This window comes from Protopterus annectens, chromosome 2.part1 (assembly GCF_019279795.1).
Source record: "Protopterus annectens isolate FY-2018-M chromosome 2.part1, PAN1.0, whole genome shotgun sequence".
Classification (NCBI taxonomy): Eukaryota; Metazoa; Chordata; order Ceratodontiformes; family Protopteridae; genus Protopterus; species Protopterus annectens.
In genome coordinates this window covers 796,681,300-796,705,790 of record NC_056729.1, presented here as the reverse complement: position 1 = coordinate 796,705,790, position 24,491 = coordinate 796,681,300, and positions in this window count along the sequence as shown.

Here is a 24,491-nt window from a genome sequence, read left to right as displayed (position 1 = left end):
GTGTACGGATGCTTGCAAGCTGCCCACTGTCTTGCATTCCCCTACTGATGTAGCCATCCCCCAAGAGGCACTTACCCAATTACTGACTGGAACAAGAAGCATTACCGCAAAAAGAAGAGACATCACCCCCCCCCCTGCTGTGGCAGATGTCATTCACACTAAGTATTACAGTAATAATGTACTGAGCATGCAATCAGGTGTGAGGTGACTTGTGCACTGAGGTTGGTAGCAACCTGACAGTTTCCCACCATATGGGCACCATTGTACAGAAGGCAGTCTACATGGCCCACCTTACAAATATGGGTATGTCATAGTAGGCCATAGGTAGTTGTAAAGTGAGGGCAGACCTCTAGAGCATTGAGCAGTACTGTTGTGAAAAATAGAGGCCTGTGCAATTGTTAATGGACTTTTCTTCTCTCCCCCACCCCTCATCTGCATCACTAATTATTATTCATATACTACGGGCATGTTTTTACAAACCAAATGTTGGGACATGTGTTACATTATTGTTCATATAATTTATTGGTTGCATGTTAACATACTTTGTTCAAATAGCATTGTTGGCAGCCTGTTGCTGTCATTGTTACTGGCATGCTGTTACAATGCTTACTGTTGTTCCAATTATGCATGTGTTCTGTTTGCTATGCAACTGTTTTACATCTGTTGTTTTGGGTTAATTGAATACCCATGCATTCCTTTAAATCTAATATTGAAATGTTTTGTTAATGACAGACCAATATATCTTGGAAAACCTCAACAACATAGCACATTTGGGAATGCCGATCCCAGAGGATCCACCTGTCCCTCCCCATCTGCCTGTAGCACAGGGCCCCAGCACATCTGGAACCCACCATGGAACTTCATTTCCTGAAGGCCCTGCACTACACATGTGTGGGTGCGGAGATGAGCTCGTCATCCATGGACATTTTCTGGGTATGGTGCACAGTGTCATCCACTCTGAGTTGGGTGGCCAACTGCTCCACATCGAGGACCACCTGACACACCTTAAGTAGCAGGCTGCCCCTCCTGTCCAGCCCCCAGCACAGCCACTGTTGGGGTTGTGAATGTGTAGTCATGACTGCCTGCAGGTTATGTCAGTCCCATCGTATCCATAAGGGGGCTAATGGGCTTCTGATTCCCAAACACCTTCCCCGTCCAAGGTGTTTACCCCCCACATGTGTCATACACCACCCCTGTCTGCTGTCCTGTCTGTCTTGTCTGTCTCCCTACCCAACCTACCTCCCCAGACATACCTACAATCCTTCCCCAACATCCCACTCACACCTTAACTAAGAAAAAAAGGGCATCTGTCCCCAAAACAATCATCACCTTATACATAGCTGTCCATTTTGCACAGGTGTCCACTGGATGCATGTAATCCGGTCCAATTGGCTTAACATCACATTTCTGTTGTCCTCATCCCTTTCTCTGGGATTTGAGTGTCCAAATTCACCTCCAAATCCCGCACTAATGCACATCTGTTGCTGTATAATAAATGGACAGTTATAGAAATTCCCTACACTTGTCCTGCACATCCCTAGCTACCTTTTATATTGTTTTTCCCTTTGAGTTCCCCTTTCTCACCACTTTCCTTTAACCCCCTTTTTCTTTTTTTAAAGTTATTAGCTCAGGTGTAAGCAGGATTAAGCAAGTTTGCGCGATGCTAAGTGAAGCCAAAATGGATTAAGCATATGTATGGTTACCCATATGTTGGCATCGCTTAGCATCTCAGAAACCCAGGCAAACCCACTTAAAGCCACTTAAAACTCCTTTAATCACTCTGTCTCCTTCAGCCACTGTTCTGCCTAGCAACAAAATAGTTAGCCCTGCCAAGTCTCGAACTCAGGACCTTGTATAGTATAATCAGAGCAATGTACTACTACACCATTTGAGCTGCAGGATGTCTGATGCTTTTACAGACATATCATGCAGTAGAGTCATTCAACAGTAGGGAAAATGCTCTGTGGAATCACTCAGGATTTGTATACATACATACATACATACATACACACACACACACACACACACACACACACACACACATATATATATATATATATATATATATATATATATATATATATATATATATGAAAAAAATATATATGTGTGTGTGCGTGTATATATATACGAAATGCAGTGAATCACACCTCAGAACCATACCTTTCAACCTCTTACTGCAAGGCATCTGGGCAAAGGCTGTCAAAATGGGGGGATAATGGGCCAAACATAAGGACATACTTTAAATATTGTCAGTAGAAACATAGACAGTGCAGGAGTAACAGGGTTTGTTTCAGCATACATTTTCTGAAGGATATGAGGTCTGACACTGAAATGTATTTCATCATTTACTGAAAGGGATCCTCAGATCGTCACAGTGATTTACCAGAGAAATACAAATAATTTGTGGAACATACTGAAAATATGAGCAATAAGCCTGGACATTCTGAAAAAATCCAGCCAGTTGACAGGTATGCTCGGAACCCCTTAGTGCAAAAAATTTGGACCAGGCCTAACATGGTGGGTGGAGAAAACCATGAGCATAGAGACATATCTGAAATACTCGAGTAGATAAGCTGAGACAGTTGCTGCAGTAACACTGTCTGTTCTAACATATATTGACTGAAATAGCACAAGTCCAAGACTCAATTGCTTCACATTAGCTAGTGACTTAAATCCTCACACCAGCCCACTGATTTGTCACAAAAACACAACACTTATGGGGACCAGACTAAAGATATGAGCCAGACAACCAGATATCCTATGAATATCTAGACAAAACATGACATTAAGGAAACCACACTGAGCTGCTGAGCATGTCACCAAGCACCATCCACACTACAGTCAGACTGATACAACACTACCCCAAATCAGCTATGGGGAATTACACATGCATTTGCAAATATATCAGGCACTACAGGGATATAACAATAGTGAAAAAGAGACACCGGTGTAAAAGTGCATACCCACAACCAATTTCACCACAGTCACAGTGACATACAGGGAAGCCAAATGAACACTAGAGTATGACGACTGTGTGAACAAAATATCATGTTTGCCACTCACATACTACCCCTACATATACTGGCCCAATTTACATTGTAGTAGGGATCCTGAGGTGGCACGGGACATGTCTCAGTCTGGCCCTACGAACATATAGAGCCATTACACCATCAGAAACTGGAGCAGCATGCACAGTCAGATAGAAAAGGAGCCATGACACTTACATCTATCCCCCTCCCTACACAGCCCAACTAAAATGTATACACTACACTGCTACACAATTCTGATATTCTGTTAACAATTGCCAGACATACACAGACCTCTCAACTGTACAGTTTCCCATGGAATATCCAGGCTTCGTCATCATATATATGGCCTCTACCTCATAACATGTCTGGCATTTTGCTACATCACTGGGATGATATCAGGAATGAAGGCACTAAATAACGCTATACCATACCTATCAACCTCTTACTGCATGATATCTGGACAAAAACCTGACATAATTGGTGGACGGAGGCCCACAAACAAGGGTATATTTGCAATATTGCTGTTAGAAACTGAGAAAGTTGCTGGTGTTACAGGGTTTGTGGTAACATATCTTTTCTGGGGGATATGAGGTCAGGAACACAAATGGATGTTAGCATTTACTGACTGCAATCCCCAGAGTATGCTACTGATTTTCCAAGGACAAAAACTGTCTGAGGAACAGACCAAACATAGAAGTCAAACCTCTGGCCATTCTGTGGATAGCCCTACAGTTGAGAGTTATGTCAACCAGATAACACAGTCAGACTTAATATCATGCAGTAAATCCATGTCTACACAAACCCTGTTAAACTAGCATTAATCCAACTGTATAACAGCAATAATTACATTCTGTCCCTAAGTCTGGAACCTTCTCCCCCATTTTGCTGGGCTGTCTCCACATTTGTTGCTTTAAGAAGTATTTCCAATGACCCTCTGTGATGTTGTTGTTCACACACCTCCATGATGTCTTCCTCACAGGGAAGGAGAAGGGCCAATGCCCACATACAGTACTGAGTTATAGGAGTGTTTTGCCATGCCATTGACTATAGGAATAACACCACAGCTGTTCTACATGCAGTTAGCAAGTGGGAGACACCAGATGGTGCACAGGCTATCAGCTGCTCATGAGCATTGCCTACAAAAGGCAAGCTGCTGTCTATGCAAAACAGATGTATACCTGACATCTCTGAGTAAGAAAGAGAGTGAGACAGACAGACAGCCAAACAAAAACAAACTGAAATTGGAAGCAAACCAACTATACTTGGAAAAAAAAGAAAAAGCTATGTCAATCAAGTAAGTATGTAATGGAATGCAGTAGAGGGTATGTAATAATGAGAAATAGGAAGTTTAACAGGTAGAGCTCAACAAGATTTGCTCTTCTGAATTATTACTGATCATCACCTATAGCTATAGCCCCTGGGTCTGTCTGCAGTGACATAGATCACAGCTCACATCCCTGTGTTACCCCAGGAAAGGATGGATCACATATGACTACTACTGGAGTGTCTGTTGAACAATACTGACTGTGATACTGCTTGGTCAGCTAGTGGGATGTCGTAAATATCCATATGTTACTTGTGAGTGGAACTATGATACACATGTATGTCTCACAAATCTAAGAGACCTATGCAGGGATTGTGCATAGTAAGCTACTGTCACAGATGTGTGTGTTGAACTGCATGTGAAACACTGAGCTCATACCATTAGCTGTCCAGTGTTATACACACTGGCCATATGTGTGCCTCATATTTGTAGTCATTTACTCATAGATTTGTGTTATGTCTGGCAATTCTTTGACAAATATGTGAAGACTGACATTAGAACATAATAGCATACATATGAGTGTCAGACATCCTCCAGGGTATTTCTGTGAATGCAAAGCCTACGGTGCTATCACCTGACTTAAGTGTGTTACAGCAATATTAATTGCCAGTAATTTTGGGCCATTGCCCCATTTATGTGTGTTGCCATTCAGATGTCCTGCTCTAACACATTGAGCAGCAAGAGTATAAATACAGTGTGCCAAACTGACATAGAACAGAAATGTATATCAGGTATTACCTGTGCACATGTATGTATGAGTAGGTGTAGCTAGAAGCCTCAAAACAACAGACATGGGAAGTAAAACGTCAGGTAAATAAGCTGTACATGTTGTATATGTGTGTAATCTTAGTTTGTGTGCATCCAACAGACATAAATTTCTACAGCTACTGGTTGTTGCATTGCCCTAACACAGACATGGGTACTAGAATAAGCATGATTATCAGCTCTATTAGCTTAGTGGTTGAGTTCTGGCTTTGCATACAGTAGTTCACGGTTCGAATACCAAGACAGTTCATTCAGCATTCATATGAGAAAACGTTGTTAAATAATTATTTTCATGGGAGGGTGGCCTAATGGTTAAGGTGTTTGCCTTACAAACACAAGGTGCAGGGTTTGGGTATCACAAGGGATAATTGGCTAGGCTTAAAATGGCTCGCAAGGGCAGTTAGCTTAGTACTAACCTATGAAGTGTCACCTAACCTATGAAAATGTAGAGTTGTCCAACTGTGTTATGACCTTGTGTCCATGACCACTGCAAACAGCTATATGAGCACCTACATAGCTGTATAGACTCAGCAATACCTGACTCGTAAAACCTGCCTCCACCAGGGTAGAGTAATCCCTTTTGCTAGACAGCAGCAATACGCAAACCACATAATCCATTGCTATATTAACTGTACAGGGCCAAGTAACAGCAGGCACCAACTTGGAAGCAAGTCAACCTGTGTCTGAATAAGCATATGGGATCACAGGTGAATTACTGTAAGGCTTACTATGAGTACATATTGGACACATCCTCCAAGGCAAATAACAAGGCCGTCTTCACACACCCCTTCAATCTCAGAGACAACAACCCACCCCACCCTGTACTGGTGGCCAATCAGACCACATACACACACAGCATAGCTATAACCAACCCACTGCAGGCAGGTTAAGGGAAAACATCACCTTCCCATCCCACCATCAGTAAAGGTGGATATGCACAGCACCCATACCCCTCTCCTCATCATCAGGGAGAAGGTCCATAATGCCTAATCAAAAGCAACAAATGTAAGCCTCCATGGGAGCTGATAACATCCCTGTCTGCATCCTACATGAACACAAGCATATGCCCTCAGCTCCATTACACACTGTACACAAGCAAAGCCTGAGCACCATTGACATCCCATCTGCAAGGAAAATGATCACTGTCATCCCTCTTCACAAAGTTGAATGATGAATGGTGGATTATGCAATTTACTGGCCCTCATTCGTGGAAACATGACACAACAGCACCAGGAGTGCAATGCAAGCTCATACTGTGCTGATAGATGACAGGGGTATGATGTGGTTGTAAGTGGTGGCTAAAGCTAGTCAATGTTGATGTGCAGGTTATGTAAATAATGTTAACCAATGTATGAGGTCCTGTGACATGTTTCCCTGTTTATGTCTTCCAGGTGATATGCAGTGTGTAAGGCAGCCAGTGTACATTGCAGCTGAAACTGTGGCCATCACCGACATGATAATCAACCAACATGGGGTGATGTTTGGCCATGGCCCACAAAATCTGTGGGAGTGGACCACTCTGTGGGACGAGCTTGTCCACAGAGTAAACAACTTAAGCCACCATGGATGCACATACGATCAAGTCAGGCATTGGGCAACTGACCTGATACGCCATGCCTGGAAAAGGGCTGCTGCTGTGACCAGGGACCATTCCACCACAGTTGGGGGTCCTAGTATGCAAGCCCCACTTACACTAATGGAGGAGCTCCTTGCCAACCTTGGGGCAGCCACCACATGCCAGTAAAGCCAACACACACAAGTCGTGGAGATGGGTGGCACCCAGGCAACAGGCGAGGAGCATCCAGGTAAGACCCCAGTGCACATCTGTTTAATAATGTAGCAGTCATAATATATTTAGAGTATCTAGATACATGTGTCAGTTCAAACTGCATTTGTGGGTGGTGTTTTGTAATGCACATAAGTGCACATCTATGAAGGACAGCAAATTGTGTAGTATATTTACTTGTACTGTACATGTGCAGAAAAGTAGCATCCATCCTGTACCAATGCCACATGTGAGTCTGGTGACATTACTTAGGTTCATAGGTTCATAGGTTCATAGGTAGGTACTAGGCTATTGGCCCTAGGGCCTATATAAGCCTAGCCAAAAAATGTACCCTGGCTTTTGTCACCCAAGAAAATTATTTTCCTGTGCCCCTGTCTAGTAGAGCCACAGAAGTGATCCCTGGGGTGAATTTCCCATTTCCCATCCAATCATCAAGATTTTTCTTGAAGAGTGCTAATAAGCAGCTCTGTTTGACATAGATAGGTAATCTGTTCAAGAGTATGGGAAGTCTCTGGGACAGGAATCTATCCCTCCAGCATGTTCTGTTTATTGTGGTGACAAGGTTTAGTTCCCTAGAGCGTGTAGCTTGGAGGATTGTGATTTCTTTAAGTGGAGCATGTCCAACAGCTCTGGGTTTGACATAGCTTTGTATGTTAGGCAGAGATTGCCCCTGAGTAGGCGATATGCGATGGAGCAAAGCTGTAGTTTTTTGAGACAGTCTGCATAGGGTATCTGTTTGAGGCCAGTAATCCTCTTTGTGAGGTATTTCTGTGGTCTTTCCAGTTGTTGTAGATGTCTTGTGAGGTACATACCAAAAGGGGGGTTGTATTCTATAATGGGTCTAATGAGTGATGAGTAGAGGGGAACAATGACCTCTTTTTTCCTGGATGAGAATCGTTTTGTGATGAGATGAGCCACGTAGAAGGATTTCCTGACCACTGTGGCGATGTGATTATCAAAGGAGAGACTACTGTTGACCTGTGTCCCAAGGTCTCTTATCACATTTTCGGCATTAAGTAGACTACCAGCTATGTGGTAGTTCATGGGTACAGAGTTTTTACCAAAGGGGATGACAATACACTTTTTGGCATTGAGCTTCAGGCTATGGCTTTGACACCAGGTATCTGTCTCAGTGAGGCCCTTTTGCAGTTTGTCCACATCTTTAGGAGTTTTGATTATGGCTCCTAGTTTGCAGTCATCTGCAAACTTTGTTAGCCAAAGACCTTCTGTGTTAGCCGGCACTTCAGAGAAGTAGATACCAAACAGGAGAGGACCCAGGACTGAACCCTGTGGTACTCCACTTGTCACTGGTCTGAAGTCGGATTTGGAATCTGCTACTTTCACATCACTTCTTACCCATGATTACACAAGTACCTCTGGTCTGGATGTGGGTGAGCAGCCTGAAGTTGGTGAGTATGGTATTGCCTTGTTGGGGCTCACCAATACCCCAGGCATGCTAAGGTCATGCATTTTACCATGCACACAACTGTTACTCTTAGCTACATTGTGAAATGTGCATGTTTGCTTGTGGTAGGGTTAACTGCATTGCATCAGAGTGGTCATCACAGGGGCCTATTTGCAGGAGGTATAACATATCCGTAGCATACCACACAACCCATCAGTGCATGAAATCTGGACAAGGACTGAAAAAATGGGGGGACAAAGGGATAAAACTAGGGACACATTTGAAAAGTAGTCTTATACAGTGTCTATAAAAGCTGTACACACCCCTGTTAAAATGCCAGGTATTTATGACATACAAAAATGATACCACAATAAAACATTTCACAACTCTTCTCACCTTTAATGTGACCTATAACCTGCACAATTTAATTAATAAACAAACAAACCTGTTAGGGGAACAAGTATGAAAAATAAAACACGTACAATAAGCTAGATGCATAAGCATGCACAACCCAAAGCTAATACTTTGTTGAAGCAGCTTTTGATATAATTACAGCATTACGTCTTATTGGGTACACACCTGCCATCAATTACCAAGACTCTTTGATTAACAATGAACAACAGTCAGCTGTGCTACTTGACTTTTTCAGACATTTACTCAGTTGCCTGCTACAGCAACAGCTATGGCTCACAGAAAGCTTACAAAGCTTCAAAGAGATCTCATTGTGGAAAAGTATCAGCCCACAGAAGGGTACAAAAACATTTCCACATCATTGCATATACCATGGAACACAGTGAAGACAGCATCAAAAGGTTGATAAGATATGGGATAACAGTGACATTGCAAAGAAGTGGACATCCCTCCAAATTTGATGAGAAGACAAGACCAAAACTGGTCAGGGAGGCTGCTAGGAGTTGCAGGAATCACTAGCAAGCACTGGTGGTGTACTACATGTAACAACAACCTCCAGTAGTCTCCATATGTCTTATCTGTAGGGTAGTGTTGGAAGATGGAAGCATTTTCTCACACCAGACAACATCCAGGCCTGGCTAAATTCTGAAAAACAATACATCAAGTCTCCCAAAAACATGTGGGAAAATGTGTTATGGTCTAATGAGACCAAGGTTGAACTTTGTGGCCACAATTCCAAAAGGTTTGTTTGGTGCAATAACAACACTGGGCGTCACAAAAAGCCATGGTGAAGCATGGAGATGGCAGTGTCCTGCTTTGGGGTTGCTGTTCATAAGCTGGAACTGGGGCTTTAGCCAAGTTGGAGGAGATTATGAACAGTTCCATAAACCAGTCTCTTTTGGGCCAAATTCTTCAGGTGTCTGCTAGATAGCTGTAGCTGGGGAGGATTTCCACCCTTTCACAAAACAATGACCCAAACCATGCATCCAAATCAACAAAAGAATGGCTTCACCAGAAGACATTCAATGTTCTGGACTGACCCAGCCAGAGCCCACACCTACATCCAATAGGAAACTGTAGGATGACCTGAAGAGGTCTGTGCACAAGAGATGCCCTTTCAATCTGACAGAGTTGAAGAGCTTTTGCAAGGGAGAGTATGCAAATATTGCCAAGTCAAGATGTGCCATGCTGATAGACACCTTCCCAAGAGGATTGAATGGTGTAATTAAATCAAACGGTGCTTTAACAAAACATTAGTTTAAGGGTGTGCACACTCATGCAACCAGCCTATTGTACATATTTCATTTACTATATGTTACCCCTAACCAATGTGCATGTTCTTCAATTGGATTGCATAGGTTATAGGTCACATTAAAGGTGGGAAATGTTAGGACATGATTTCTGTGGTTTCATGTTATATATCACAAAAACCTGGCAGTTTAGCAGGGGCATGTACACTTATTATATCCACTGTAAATCTAGAAAGTTGTTAAAGTAACCAGCTTTGTTTTCACATGCATTTACTACAGGTTATGAAGTCTGCAACTCAAATTATGTCATTAAGTAGTGGCACCAATCTACAGATCAGCCCAGTAATGTATCAGACAAACACAAGATTTAAGAGGGACAGCCCAAAAATATGAGCCACAAATTTAGACATTCAGCAAAACTCTATACAGTTAAGAGGTATGTTCTGTAGGAGTAGCCACTGTGCTATACAGGTGAACACAATACTGTGTATATGGGTACAGTGTGTGCTAGGTGAAAGGCCATCACCTACTAACACTACTCACATATTCCAAAGGTGTATATTAGTAGTAACATTAAGTGGAAAGGTCTGCACTGCATGATGTTCAGGGCCTGTCCAGAGTGTGTATGGTGTGGTCTGACTGTGTGTCTTGAATGTCACCAGTTGGCTATTGTGAGGTTTGTGTATTGCCTTTGTGCCACCTCAGCTGTATGTGTCTCTCTGTGTGCATGTGTGTGTGTGTGTGTGTGTGTGTGTGTGTGTGTGTGTGTGTGTGTGTGTGTGTGTGTGTGTCTGTGTGTGTGTGTGTCTGTGTGTGTTTACCAGCAAACATTATAGTACAGGTATTAATTTACATATGCTATCTTCCCCTCACAAGTGGACATGGTGGCCATGGTCCCTCCCACTCAGAATCTGATGTTAGTCTCTCTGTAGACTCTGACCATGATGGTGGTCCTAGTGAGGCATATGTGGGGTTGTCAGGGCCTGAATCTGTGCCATCAGTTGGCATCCCACACTCATCCACAATGTCAATGCACACAGTCACAATGCCCACACATACCCCATCCCCAGTAGCCACAGATAATTGACAGTTGGTGGGTGGTGGCATGGAATAGGCTAGTGTAGCAACTATTGCATGTGTGAATGTAGACACTAGCCATAGCCAGAGTGCAGGCGAGGTCTCTCACAGGAGGGTGGACAGGGGTGCTCAAAGGATGACTGCTGCCTGTCAAGCCACTGTCACAAGTGCCACAGCAGGTGTCACCAGATGCATGTTTTGGGTTGTCATGGATGCATAGGCACATAATGAAAGCAACACAAGACAAATACTCAGGGTCTTTGATGCAACCCTTCCTGGCTTACGTGATGACATACGTGACCTTGAAGAGGCCACATATCAAAATACTGAGGTCATGAATAGATGATGGGGTGAGACCTTAGCAATCCTTGACCATGGAATGTCTGTGCTGCAGCATGTGGTGGGAGAAGGGTATCAGCCATGTGGACATAGGTCAGCACCAACATCAGCTGAGAGTGTACGTGGCCATGCACCTTCACACTCCCATAGTGGCAGTCGCACCAGCAGTACGTAAATGTAGGTGCTGTCAACACCACGATGGATATGCCATGGGCACGTGGTCCTGGCTGGTCCAGTCAAAGACACAGATCCAGCAGACAGCAGTCATCATTGGGGAGTAGTTCTGCATCTGGCCTTGGGCCTGGTGGTGCCAGTGAGACCCCTGGCAGGACCAGTTCACATGTCCGTGGCCAGAGACAGTGAACTGTACACCCTGCCATGTATGGTCCACAGCTATCCAACGTACCCCTGTGTTGGGCAGCCACATGGTGTGACTCTGTGCATACAAACACACACACACATCACCATCATGGCCAGGTCACTTCCAGACACACACACACACACACACACACACACACACACACACACACACACACACACACACACACACACACACACACACACACACACACACACACACACACACACACACACACACACACACACACACACACACCACCTCTTCATAGATCAAACCTCCAAACACACACACACATGATGTCAACCCTATGGGCCAGCCTAGGTCTCTGGCAAACCCACACAACACCCTGTGCATATGATGATATCTGTGCCACTTCCCTGTCATCCATACCACCAATGCAGGGATATGCTAATATGGTTCTGATACACAGTTTGAATAGACTGGGTGAATTAATTACAGTTTAGCTATGTAATGCTGTGTAAGGTGCTGTCAGCTGGCATTTGTAGTTTGTACACTTCAGAGTGTGTGTACCTTTTCAGCCATGATGCATTATTGGTGCTAGTAATGCTGACTGAATGTAGTCTCACATGCTGTATTTTGTTTGGGTTCTAGGCATCTGTGTGTCAGCAGGAGGTAGCCTGGCAGAAATTGGCAACAAGGGCTATGGCAGAGTGGTAACGCATTGACCATGTCAGAGCTAAGGTACAGCTGTATATGTACACATTTACCAGGTCTGTGTAACAGTTATTGCATGTGCCACAGAGCTTATAGGGCTGAGGGGTGTATACAGGGAAGTCTATGTTGGTTGATGTCAGCAGCCCTTGTGAAGTTGACAATGGTAAGTGTAGTGGGTGGAACACACCTCAGACTGGTAAAACCCACACCCCCAGAGGATATTGTGTTGAGAAAACACACAGAGAATACTGTTTCCACACACACACAGTCTCTCACACACACACACAGACACACACACACACACACACACACACACACACACACACACACACACACACACACACACTTGCCAGGACTGAGATTATAACTCCTAGCTATCTAGCTAATGCTAATACAGTGTTATGCGTTTATCACGTGTGACACAAAGCTTACAGGTGGAAGAGAGTCCCAAGGTAATTCCAAGGTGAACAACATCACCAGGCCTTGTAAAGTATGGCAATGGGTGATTTTCTGGGTGAGAATGGACCCCAAATACTCAAACCTACAGTTATACTCACTTACATGCACAAATACACTCATGCACACATTTGTCAGAACTGAGATTAGCAGCACTGCCTATCTTGTTAGTCAGTCCATACTGTTACATAGTTCCTGCATGCTGCACGGGGCTTATTGGTCTGAAGAGTTTCAACAGATACCTCTATGGTTGATGAAGACAGCAGGCCTTGTAAAGTGGACCTTGGGACATGTACTGGGAGTACCATGGCCTAAAAATGTAAAACCCCCAGAACTCAGGTACATATGCAGGATACAGTTCTCGCACACACACACACACACACACACACACACACACACACACACACACACACACACACGTACACAAACACACACACACATTTTCCAGGACTGAGAATAGAACCCCTATCTATCTAGTTCTTGCTAATACAGTGTCATGCATTTATCTCATGCACCACAGAGCTTGTAGTGTGAAGAGTGTCCCACATTTCTTCTAAAGTGAACAATATCACCAGCCCTTGTAAAGTATGGCAATGGCAGTGTACTGGGAGAGTGAAGCCCCAAAATGTTATATCCTACAAATATACACACTTATAAGCACACTTGGCAGGACTCAGATTAGAACCCCTACCTATGTAGTCATTGGTACTATAGTGTCATGCAGTTTCTGCATGTACCACAGAGCATACATGTTGAAGAGTGTCCCAAGGTACCTATATAGTGAATAACATCACCAACCCTTGTAAGGTATGGCAATGGTAGGTGTATTGAGTGAGAAGGGCCTCAAACTGCTTTCACTCACATGTTTACACACTTTCAAGCACGTGTATGCATATTAATGTACACACACACATTTTCCAGTACTGAGATGCATAGGTTCATAGGTGTGTACTAGGCAAATGACCATGGAGCCTTTACAAGCCTAGCACATGTGAATACTCTGGCATTGTGCTACCTGACGATAGTCCACAGTGTATCTAATGAGTATAGCCTCTGGAGTAATCCCTGGAGTTGGATTTCTATTCCCTGTTCACTCTTCCAGATTTCTCTTGAAGACGGCCAGTGAGGTGCTCTGCTTGACATGTTTGTGAAGTCTATTCCATAGCATGGGCAGTCTCTGGGTTATGAACCTGTCCCTCCAGCATGTTCTGTTGATTGTGGAAGTGGGGTTAAGGTCTCTGTGGATGGATTGGGTTTTTTAGATGTAGCATTCTTGACAGAGCTGGGTCAGACATGGCTTTGTAAGTCAGGCAGAGATCACCTCTAAGTAGCCAATATGAGAAAGAGAATAGTTGTAGTTATTGGAGTCTGTCCATCTAGGGCACGTCTTTAAAGCCTAGAATCCTCTTTGTGAGGTACTTTTGCAGCCTCTCCAGTTGTTACAGGTGTCCAGTGAGGTACATGCCAAATGGGCCATTGTACTCATTGATTGGCCTAGTGAGGGAAGAGTAGAGGGAGACAATGACCACTTACTTCCTGGATGCAACACCCTTAGTAATGAGATGTGTCACATAGAAGGGATTTCTGAACACAGTCACATTGTGGTGGTCAACAGAGAGCTTGCAGTCAACCTGTGTTCCCAGTTCTCTTATAACAACTTCAGTGTTCAGTAGACTGCCATCACTATGATAATTCATGGGAACCATGTTGTTCCCAAAGGGGATGTCTGCACATTTTCTGGAACTGAGCTAAAGTCCAGGGTTCTGACACCAGTCCTAGGTCTCAGTGAGACCTTTTTGCAGGATGCCAACATCATGTGGGGAGGTAATAATAGCACCCACCTTGCCGTCATCTGCAAACATTGTCAGCCAGATTCCCTTCATGTTGTGCTGGACTTTAGCGGTGTAGATCCCGAACACGAGGGGACCCAGGACCAAACCCTGTGGGACTCCACTTGTGACTGGTCAGCAGTCTGACATGGAGTCTGCTGGTTTCACACTTTGGGTTCTATATGTGAGCCAGTTTGCAAGCCACCTAGTGATATAGGGGTTGATGCTTAGCTGAGTGTGTTTGTCTATGATTCCTGAGTGGGGAATGGTATCCAAGGATTAGAAGGCCCACCTATCTTATTTATTCCATACTGTTTCATAGCATACATGGCAGAGAGCTTATAGGGCTGCAGAGTGTCTACAGCTACTTCTACAGTGGGCCTTCTAAATTGGACATCGGGACATGTACTGGATGGGCAACAGCAAAAAATTGCAAAACCCAGCCACCAATGGATATGATTCACGCACACTTGCCAGAACTGAGATTAGAACCCCGACCAATCTAGTTACAGTTATTACAGTGTTATGCATTTATCACACACTCCATGGAGCTTACAGAGAGAAAGGTGCCCCAGGGTACTTCTGAGGTGAGGAACATCACTGGCCCTTGTAAAGTAATGGCAATGGGTGATGTACTGGGTGAGAGAGGCCACAAAATACTTTAACCTGCACATGTGCATGCTTACACACACAAATACACTCACACACATTTAGAAGAACTGAGATTAGAACCTCTTCCTAACTAATTATTTGCACTATAGTGTTATTCAATTATCGCATGTGCCACAGACCTTGTAGGGCTGTGCGTTGCCAAAGGTGCTTTTAAGGTGACTGACATCAGCAGGAGTGCTAAAGTGGAGGAATGAGAGGTGTACTGGGTGTGAACAGGTTCAAAATCTTTAACCTATAGGCACACGCACACAGACTTTTATATTTGCCAGGACTGAGATTAGAACCCCTACTTAAACAGTTATTTGTACTATAGTGTTATACAGTTATCACACATGCTATAGAGCTTACAGAACTGAGGCCAGTCAAAAGGTACTATTAAGGTGGATGACATTAGCAGATCTTGTAAAGTAGGCCAATGGGAAGTGTACTGGGTGTGAATAAGCTCAAAATCTTTAACCTACAGACACATGCACACACGTTTACATTTGCCAGGACTGAGATTAGAACCCCTACCAAACTAGTTATTTGTACTATAATGTTACACATTAAATGCACTACAGAGCTTACAGGGTGGTAGGGTGTCCAAAGGTATTTCTAAGGTGACTGACAACAGCAAGACTGCTAAAGTATGGCAATGAGAAGTGTACTGAGTGTGAACAGGGTCAAAACCTTTAACCTACAGACACAGACACACTTTTACATTAGCCAGGACTGAGATTAGAACCCCTACCTAACTAGTTGTTTGTACTATAGTTTTATGCAATGATCACACACACCACAGAGCTTGTAGAATTATAAGCTGCCCAAAGGTACTGCTAAGGTGACTGATATCAGCAGGACTGCTAAAGTAGGGCAATGGCAAGTGTACTCAGTGTGACAGGCTCAAAATCTTTAACCTACAGACACACACAACCCTACTTAAATAGTTATTCATACTAGAGTGTTATGTAGTTATCACACACACCACAGTGCTTATAGGGCAGAGGCCAGTCCAACAGTACTTCTACAGTGAATGATATCAGCAGATCTTGTGAAGTAAGGCAATGGGAGGTATACTGGTTGGGAATGGACTAAAACACATATTCCTTCACACACACACACACACACACACACACACACACACACACACACACACACACACACACACACACACACACACTACCACTGTTACATTGTTACATATGCCAGAACTGTGATTAGAACCCCTACCTATCTAGTTATTTGCATGATAGTGTTACACAGTTATTACACATGCTATAGAGCTTACAGGAGTGAAGCCCCTCCAAAGGTACTTCTAAGGTGAATGACATTAGCAGATGTTGTAAAGTAAAGCAATGGGAAGTGTACTGGGTTGGTAAAGCATCATAATATTAAGACCTACACACACACACACACACACACACACACACACACACACACACACACACACACACACACATAGGTGATGTGATATTCCAATACCCACCTCAGTACCACCAGACAATGAATCTCATCTTCGTGCTGGCACATGCCAGTTGTTACAACTGGTATGCAACTGTCTGTTGCAGGACATGACTCTATGCCATTCCGGGCATCCCTGTGTATGACTGACTCTCTGTGTGTCTCCCTGTGTATCTCACTCTATCACTGTCTGTCCCTCACTTCCTCTTATCTATGTGTGTGTATGCTTGAAATATTGTAATATGTTTCCCATAAATACGTGTGTGTATCGCATACAACAGATGCAGATATACCACATATGTGCCACCTACAGCTGGCTGTGGGTAATTCTGTCTGATGGGTTTGTCTGGAGACAGGTTTACATAGCTGTGTGTATGCAAAGACATTTGTACAATACAGAGATATATAGTCCAATGTGGTTTCAGACATGGGCTTCACTTCTCTAAGCATAGGAGCATGCTCAGTATGACCTTCAATAGTAAGTGTGGGAATCCATTCCAGGGATAGTTGTACTCCAGTCTGGGGTGTTGTATGCTACAGTCATACAGGGCAATCTGTTTGTGCAAGATATATGGAGATAGGCTGCAAATATGGGCAAACAATGGCCCAAACATAGGGGGCACTGTAACTATTGCTCTTATCAATGTATGAGTTGCTTGAGTTACAGGGTTTGTTTTAGCAGACATTTTCTGACATATGTAATGTTTGACACTGCACTGTATTGTGTCATTACCTACTGACAGATATAATTGGATCATTACAGTTATTTACCAAAGAAATACAAGATGGATGATGCACAGACCTATATTATGAGGTAAAGGCTAGACATCTTTGCACAATCCAGCCAGTTGGGAGGTGTGGCTACAGCTGATTGATGAAACTGTGTAAAAGGTTCAGCACCTTGGTGATATGCTGGCTGGGGATCTCCTGGTTGTGCAGTATCCTTCTTACATGAAAAGGCATATCCTGGTGCGGCCATAGCTGTCAACTGTACAGATTCTCACAGATTATCCAGATTCATGCCTCATATATCTGGTCGGTTTCCCTTAACATTGCGGTTTTCTAGCACATTTCTTGCAAATCACTCAGGGTTGCAGTCAGGGAATAATGACAGAACATTAGAGTTTCAGACTTCACACCCTTCTTGACATCCATGCTGCTATAGACCCCCTCTGACCCCCCTCTCTCTTATTCTATCAACTTTCTAACATTATGGATGACATTTCAAATGTGTCCCTATAGTTGGGCCTTTATCCCACGCCTTTATCCCACCATTAAGTATGGCTTTGTCCAGATTCCTTCCACTACAAGGTTGAGAGGTATGCTACTAGCATTTAGCAGCATGGACTTACATTTGCATTTTGTTGACTGGGTTATGTTGGTAGCATGGGCCTCATAACATTCCCTACAAAGGCCTGTAGGCCATGTGAGACTGATGCAGGTCATCTGCAGCAAGGTAGTGCATTCTGTCACTCATATGTTCCCAGGCTGCTAGACAGTGGAGCCGCGCTGGGGTGAAAATGGTAAGTGACAGAATGCACTGATGTGCTACTAGGGACCATACCTCTCTACATATGTGAGCCAGACATCTGGACAAAGCCATGAGTAATTGGGTGACAAAGGCCTAATTATATGGACCTTTGTAAATATTGGCCTTACAAACCTGGAAGAGTGATACAATAACAGATTTTGCATTAGCATGCATTTTTATACAGGGTATGAAGTCTGATATATTACAATCTATCAATATTTTCTGACTTTAGACTTTTGTGGTTTGCCAATGATTTGCCAGACAACCACTGTTTCAGAATAAAGACAGCACAACTATGATGTACACCTGTGTTCATTCTGCAAATAGGCACTATGTAGGTTACTCCATCCTGTGTACTGTTCATATGTGTGGCCCCCTGTACATGACCTGTCCAACTTCCTAGCAGTAATGGATATTGACATCTGTAATGTGTGTACAACTACCACCACAGGTGTAGCTGACATGCAAAATAGTTGGCACTGCATTTTGTGGAACATGACCCTGTCTACCACAGTACTGTACCTAGGCCACTAGGGCACAACAGCCATGAGAAATTACGGGCCACATTCTAACAGCATTCCTCATGCATATGTGTAGCTCATTGAGTGGACATGCAACAAGTTATCATGTTGATTGAGACAGCCCTGGCAGTGTGTGGTCTTCTGCTATTACCCTACAAACTTACATGTTACTGCATTTCTATGTGAATATGGGTGTGGGGTATGGGGCACACCTGTCAACAGTACACATTTGCACAGACTGTGCTGATATTGGCTTTAAATTGTGGTTCCATTTAGCATAGTATTGTGCCCTGTCTTGAAGAATAGAGGCACATCACTGGAGACCACAGGTTAGATTGTAATGCCATACAATTGAGTTTCAGACTTCTTGCCATTCAGAGTCTTACTGCAAATGCAAGGCCTGCTGTGATATCACTGTGTAAGTCTATAGGGGGGTATTCCATCACTGGCGCCATTTGTATGCCTTTGCTAGACATTTCTTTATGGTTTTCTATGGCTGATTTGTTGTGTGAGTCTGGGAATGAGTATGGGATCACCACAGTGACATCCATGCATGTGACCTATGCCCCCCCTAGTTGGCCCCCCACATATGCTGCAGTTGGATTTGTCACCTTAAATGATACTGCATAGTCTGGGGAAGCCAGTATTGTGCAGACATTTCCTGGTGTTACACATAGCTGTTAGTTGTCTGCTGCTATCTCAGCAGGCCACCCCATTCCCTTGCATGCATGCAGCATTACCATAGATATGCTACCAAAACATAGTAATCCATTAATTTATTGTTAAGAAGACTAACTTACCTTGTGCCTGTGGCAGTTGTGAGGATGGTGCTTGAGGGCTGACTATGTTGGATGCACACAGTACACTGCCTATACATGGTGAGTTACATTTAATGTGATGTGTGTGTCCTCCATTTTACTGTGTGTGCGAGTCAGGGAGAGGTGTCAGTCCCTAGGTCCCTACAGTGTCAGTATGTGTGCTATGCATTGCCTCTTTGCCAAGGCTTGGGCATACTGGGCATGCCTCCATCTGCCTACAGGAGCAGGCTCAGGGGCTTCCTCTTCTGAGTCCCTCTGTGCCTGTGGGGACTGGGGCAGTGGTGGGAGCCTGTGTGGCCCTTCACTGTGCTGTTCCTGCTGCAGCTATTTCTGCAGGATCATATTGTGTAGCAAGGCACATACTATGTACATGTATGCACATGTGGCTGGAGAGTACTGCAAGGCTCCACCAGATATGTCAAGGCAGTGGAACCATGACTTGAGCATCCCAAAGACATACTCTATAATGATCCTGGTTTCTGCGTGTGCCTCATTATGGTGTTCTTGTGTGGGTGTGTGTGCATTTCTGATGGGTGTCATCATACATGGCTCCAGTGCATAGCCAGCACCCCCCACCAGATGGCCAAATGGGATGCCCCCACTGGCAAATGCCTGCAACAGCTGTGATGAATGCCAGATGTGGGAGCCATGATAGCTTCCAGGGCTGCCAGCACACACATTCATGATATTTCCCTGGGCTTTGCATATGACCTGGCAGTTGATGGAGGGGAAGCCCTTGTGGAGTATGTAGACCTTACCGTGTTCAGTGGGTGGTGCTTTGATGTGGATGTGCATGTAGTCTATCACACCCAGTACCTCTGGGTATTCTGCTACACATTGGAAGAGACACATATTTGCTGGCCTTCTCCTCATGGGTGTTGGGGAAGTAAATGTGCTCACTGGCATGTAATAGGATGGCTTCCATGAACTGGTGGAGTACCCTGGATGCGGATGCCTGTGAGACCCCCCTCCATGATGTCCCCAGTAGATCTTTGGAAAGTACTTGTAGCTAGTATTCTTAAGGCTGCACATACCTTGTTATCCACTTGGATATGTTACCCTCTGGCTATAGGTCTGAGATGAGGCCAGCATAGCTTGATGATTTGCTGAAGTATCTCTCTGTCCGCCCTGTAGCACTCTACTATCTCCAGATCATGTAGCCCCTGGTAAGTTACCCTGGGTCTGAACACTTTTCTCCTCCTCCTCCTCAGTCTGTGGTGGTTGCCAGAATTATCCTCCTCACCACCCTCAGCCTCTAGCACATACTGATGGATCAAAGCAATGTCAGCCCCAACATATTTTTGGTTAAAGTTCCCCTGCATGTGTACACCAGTGGTGCAGAGTTTGTGGGAAAAAGCAGACTGTAAGGTGTTTGCATAGTTTATACTGTTGTGCTGCAGATGCTTCTTGTATGATTGGTTGATGATGATGCATTCCACCTGCCAGCTATGTTATTTGTACTTGATTGCTTGTATTCTGCTATTTCCCCTTTTTTTTCCCTTTTTTCCCTTCCCATTTCCACCCCTTTTAAGCCCCGAGGTGCGCCACGCAAACCCGATGCCCAAATGTAAACTGTCCTGCTATTTCCATTTTTTTTGTTTTTTTGTTTTAGATCCAGTCCATGCTGCACAAACCCATTTAGCTAAGCCCTTCATTTCATGGAATAAGTCAATGCAGCCTCAGACACACCCCCTTGCTTAGCTGTGCTTAGCTAAGTTCATCTGGGAGCCCTAGAGCTCCAATGTGCTTACACCAAGCATGACACACACTCTTTTCACGTCTGCTGCTCCTCCTGCTTACACCACTGCCTTATAACACCTACACAGTTAGGTGCAGTTTGGCACTTTTCTTCTTTTTGTGATTCAGTAAATTTCCCTCATTAGCATACCCCACTGTCTTAGTTCTTAGTTACAGCACTACCCCAGAGCCTTTCCTCTTAGCAACCACTGTTCCCTGCTATTGTTTTGATTCTGCATGCCATAGACTATAATGGCAAGATGCAGATTTCATTTAAAACTGCCTTTACACATTTTTTTTATTTTCGGCACAATCCAGTTTGCACGCTGCTGCCCTATGCTTAAATGGCCGTGATCGGCCAAAGGAAAAAAAACTTTTATTTTTATAATTTTGCAACACTTTTCTATGCCAATGGCCATATATTTGGCCATTGACATGCCTAAGGATTAGAATGCATGCTTTAGTTTGAACTATCATGTGTCTGTTTTGACTTTTGCAGAAATGTGTTTGGCTAGTAGCCGAATACATTTCTGCATGCTGGACTATTCTGCCACGGATGCCTGCCTGCTTACTGGATAGCTAATTGACCTCATTTGCATGGTTTTCAACAGCAAATGAGGTCATTAGCATAATCCAGTTGTGTCCATGGCAAATTAGTGTTGCCAGGCTCATGCACATCCCCAGGCTTGTTTACTGAATCAGTCGGTGGCCATATTCCATGCAGGAATGGCTACACTATTCCTGCATGGAAAAAATGTTTATTGAATCCCGGGGACTGTCTATTTATTTTAATTTTATGCTTGCTAAACAGCAAAAGAGCTGCTTAGTGAGTATAAAATAATGTTGGCCATTAGCTTCCTTACTGTCTGAGCTTCATGGCACCTTAATGTGCTGCCATGAAGCATCCGAGTCATTTTTCAGTGTGCATTATCTGTACATTAACACACTGCTGTAGAACATTTCTTCTCCAGTCAGGGTGCCAATGTATGGTTTGCCCATTCTCTAAAGAATGTTAAAATGTCTGAGATGGTATCACTTCTAGAAGCAGAAGAATATCTCTGCAGTTTCATTTGATATGGCAAAATGTTGTATGTGTTTTTTAGCATGTAAAAAGAGAAAGTAGAGTAAAGATGTCCATTAATAGTAATTCCTGCATTCTATTTTAACAAAATGCATTTAAATCCATAAAGAGATAATGTAGGAAATTCTGATCTTGGCATTTTCAAAGTTTCTATGTGGGATGTGTGAAGTAAACATAAAGGCAGTTATGTGAAATAGATGAAAATGTAACCGATGCATATATGCACAGTGAACACAAGAGACAAAATGAAGGAAACTGCCAAACTCAAGTCTAGTTCTGTAAATAAACTCTTGATATAGTTAAAATTGTGGCACACTACTACAAGCTTTTGGACATTTGTCCATATAGAAAGTAATCATACATGGACTTCCTAAGGACAAAAAGAAGAGATTTTTTTGCACTCCTTTAAATAAATATATGCAAATTGATGTTTGCCATTTAAAGACACTGTGTACCAATTCAGATTCCCAATAAGACCATCACCATAAATGTTTAACTAAATAAACATTAAGAGTAAATAAAATTAGATTATAGTATGTGTAAAACAGAATATTTAAAATATGCAAATATAACTATAAATGTACATAGGGGCAAATTCAATAAAGCCTACATGGGTGGATTTTCTGTGTAGGTATAGTGGCACTGAGCTAACATGGAAAAAGAAGTTATGTACCTACCATAACGTTCCATGTTAGTTGTCTTCATCTCGCCTTCTTTCTTGCTGGTTGGGATGGGAGCCAATCCTCGGCTCCGACCCGGCCATCTTCTATAGCTTGAGAGCTGTTTACTTTCTCGAGGCTACCCCTTATCCCATGATGCCTAGTGATAGCTACCTAGATCTCGTTTGAAATAGCTAACCCCAGACATAGCGAGAAAATAAACCTGTCTATACAAATAGGTTGAGCATACCTGACATACTCTCTAAGTCAGTAGAGGAAAAAAGGCAGAGAACATTCAGCCAGTGAAACCAGAACTCCTCTTGGTCCAATAGGACAGGGGGACGGAAGGTGGGACACATGAAAGAAGGTGAGATGAAGACAACTAACATGGAACGTTATGGTAAGTACATAACTTCTTTATGTTAAGTTGTCTATCTCGCCTTCATTCTTGCTGATTGGGACAGCGTCCCTAGCACCAACAATCCTGGGTGGCTCATTGGAACAGACTCTTCAGAAAAGTGGAACCAAAGTCAGCTCTGTTCCTGGAGACCATATCTAGCTTGTAATGAGAAATAAAGGTATGAGGATTTGCCCACGTAGCAGCTGCACAGATAGAATCCATGGGCAACCTAGATTGAAAGGCTACAGAGGTGGCCAAGGCCCTAGTAGAATGACCTTTTGGTTTGATAGGTAACTCTTTGCTCCTTAATTGATAAATGAAAGTAATAGTGTGAGACAACCACCTGGATAAGGTCACCTTGGAAACTGGGACCCCTTGTTTGCCTAGAACCTAGGAAAGGAATAGTTGGTCTGACTTCCTTATTTCCTTAGTCCTGTGCAGATAAAAAAGCAATTGTCTATGAACATCCAATTGGTGATATTTGTACTCTGCCTTGTTGGTGTGGTTGGGGAAAAACACAGGAAGGTCTATAGATTGGTTTAAATTATTTTCTGAGCAGACTTTCAGAAGAAATGAAGGATTAGTCCTCAGAGAAATGCTGTCCTTATGAAAAACCAAGTACGGAGGACAAATACAAAGTGCCTGAAGTTCAGAGACGCATCTGGCTGAAGTAATAACTACCAGAAAGAGTGTCTTCCAAGATAGAAACTTAATAGGGCAGGACGCTGCAGGTTCAAACGGGGGCAGAGTTAAGGAAGTTAATGCCAGATTAAGGTCCCAAGGAGGAGGGGGATCTCTCACTGGAGGCCTAAGGAGAATGATCCCTCTCAAAAAGGCTTTACAGAGCTTATGAGACATAATGTTTGAATTTGACAGACTGACATGAAAGTTAGAAATGGCTGCTAATTGAACCCTGATTGTA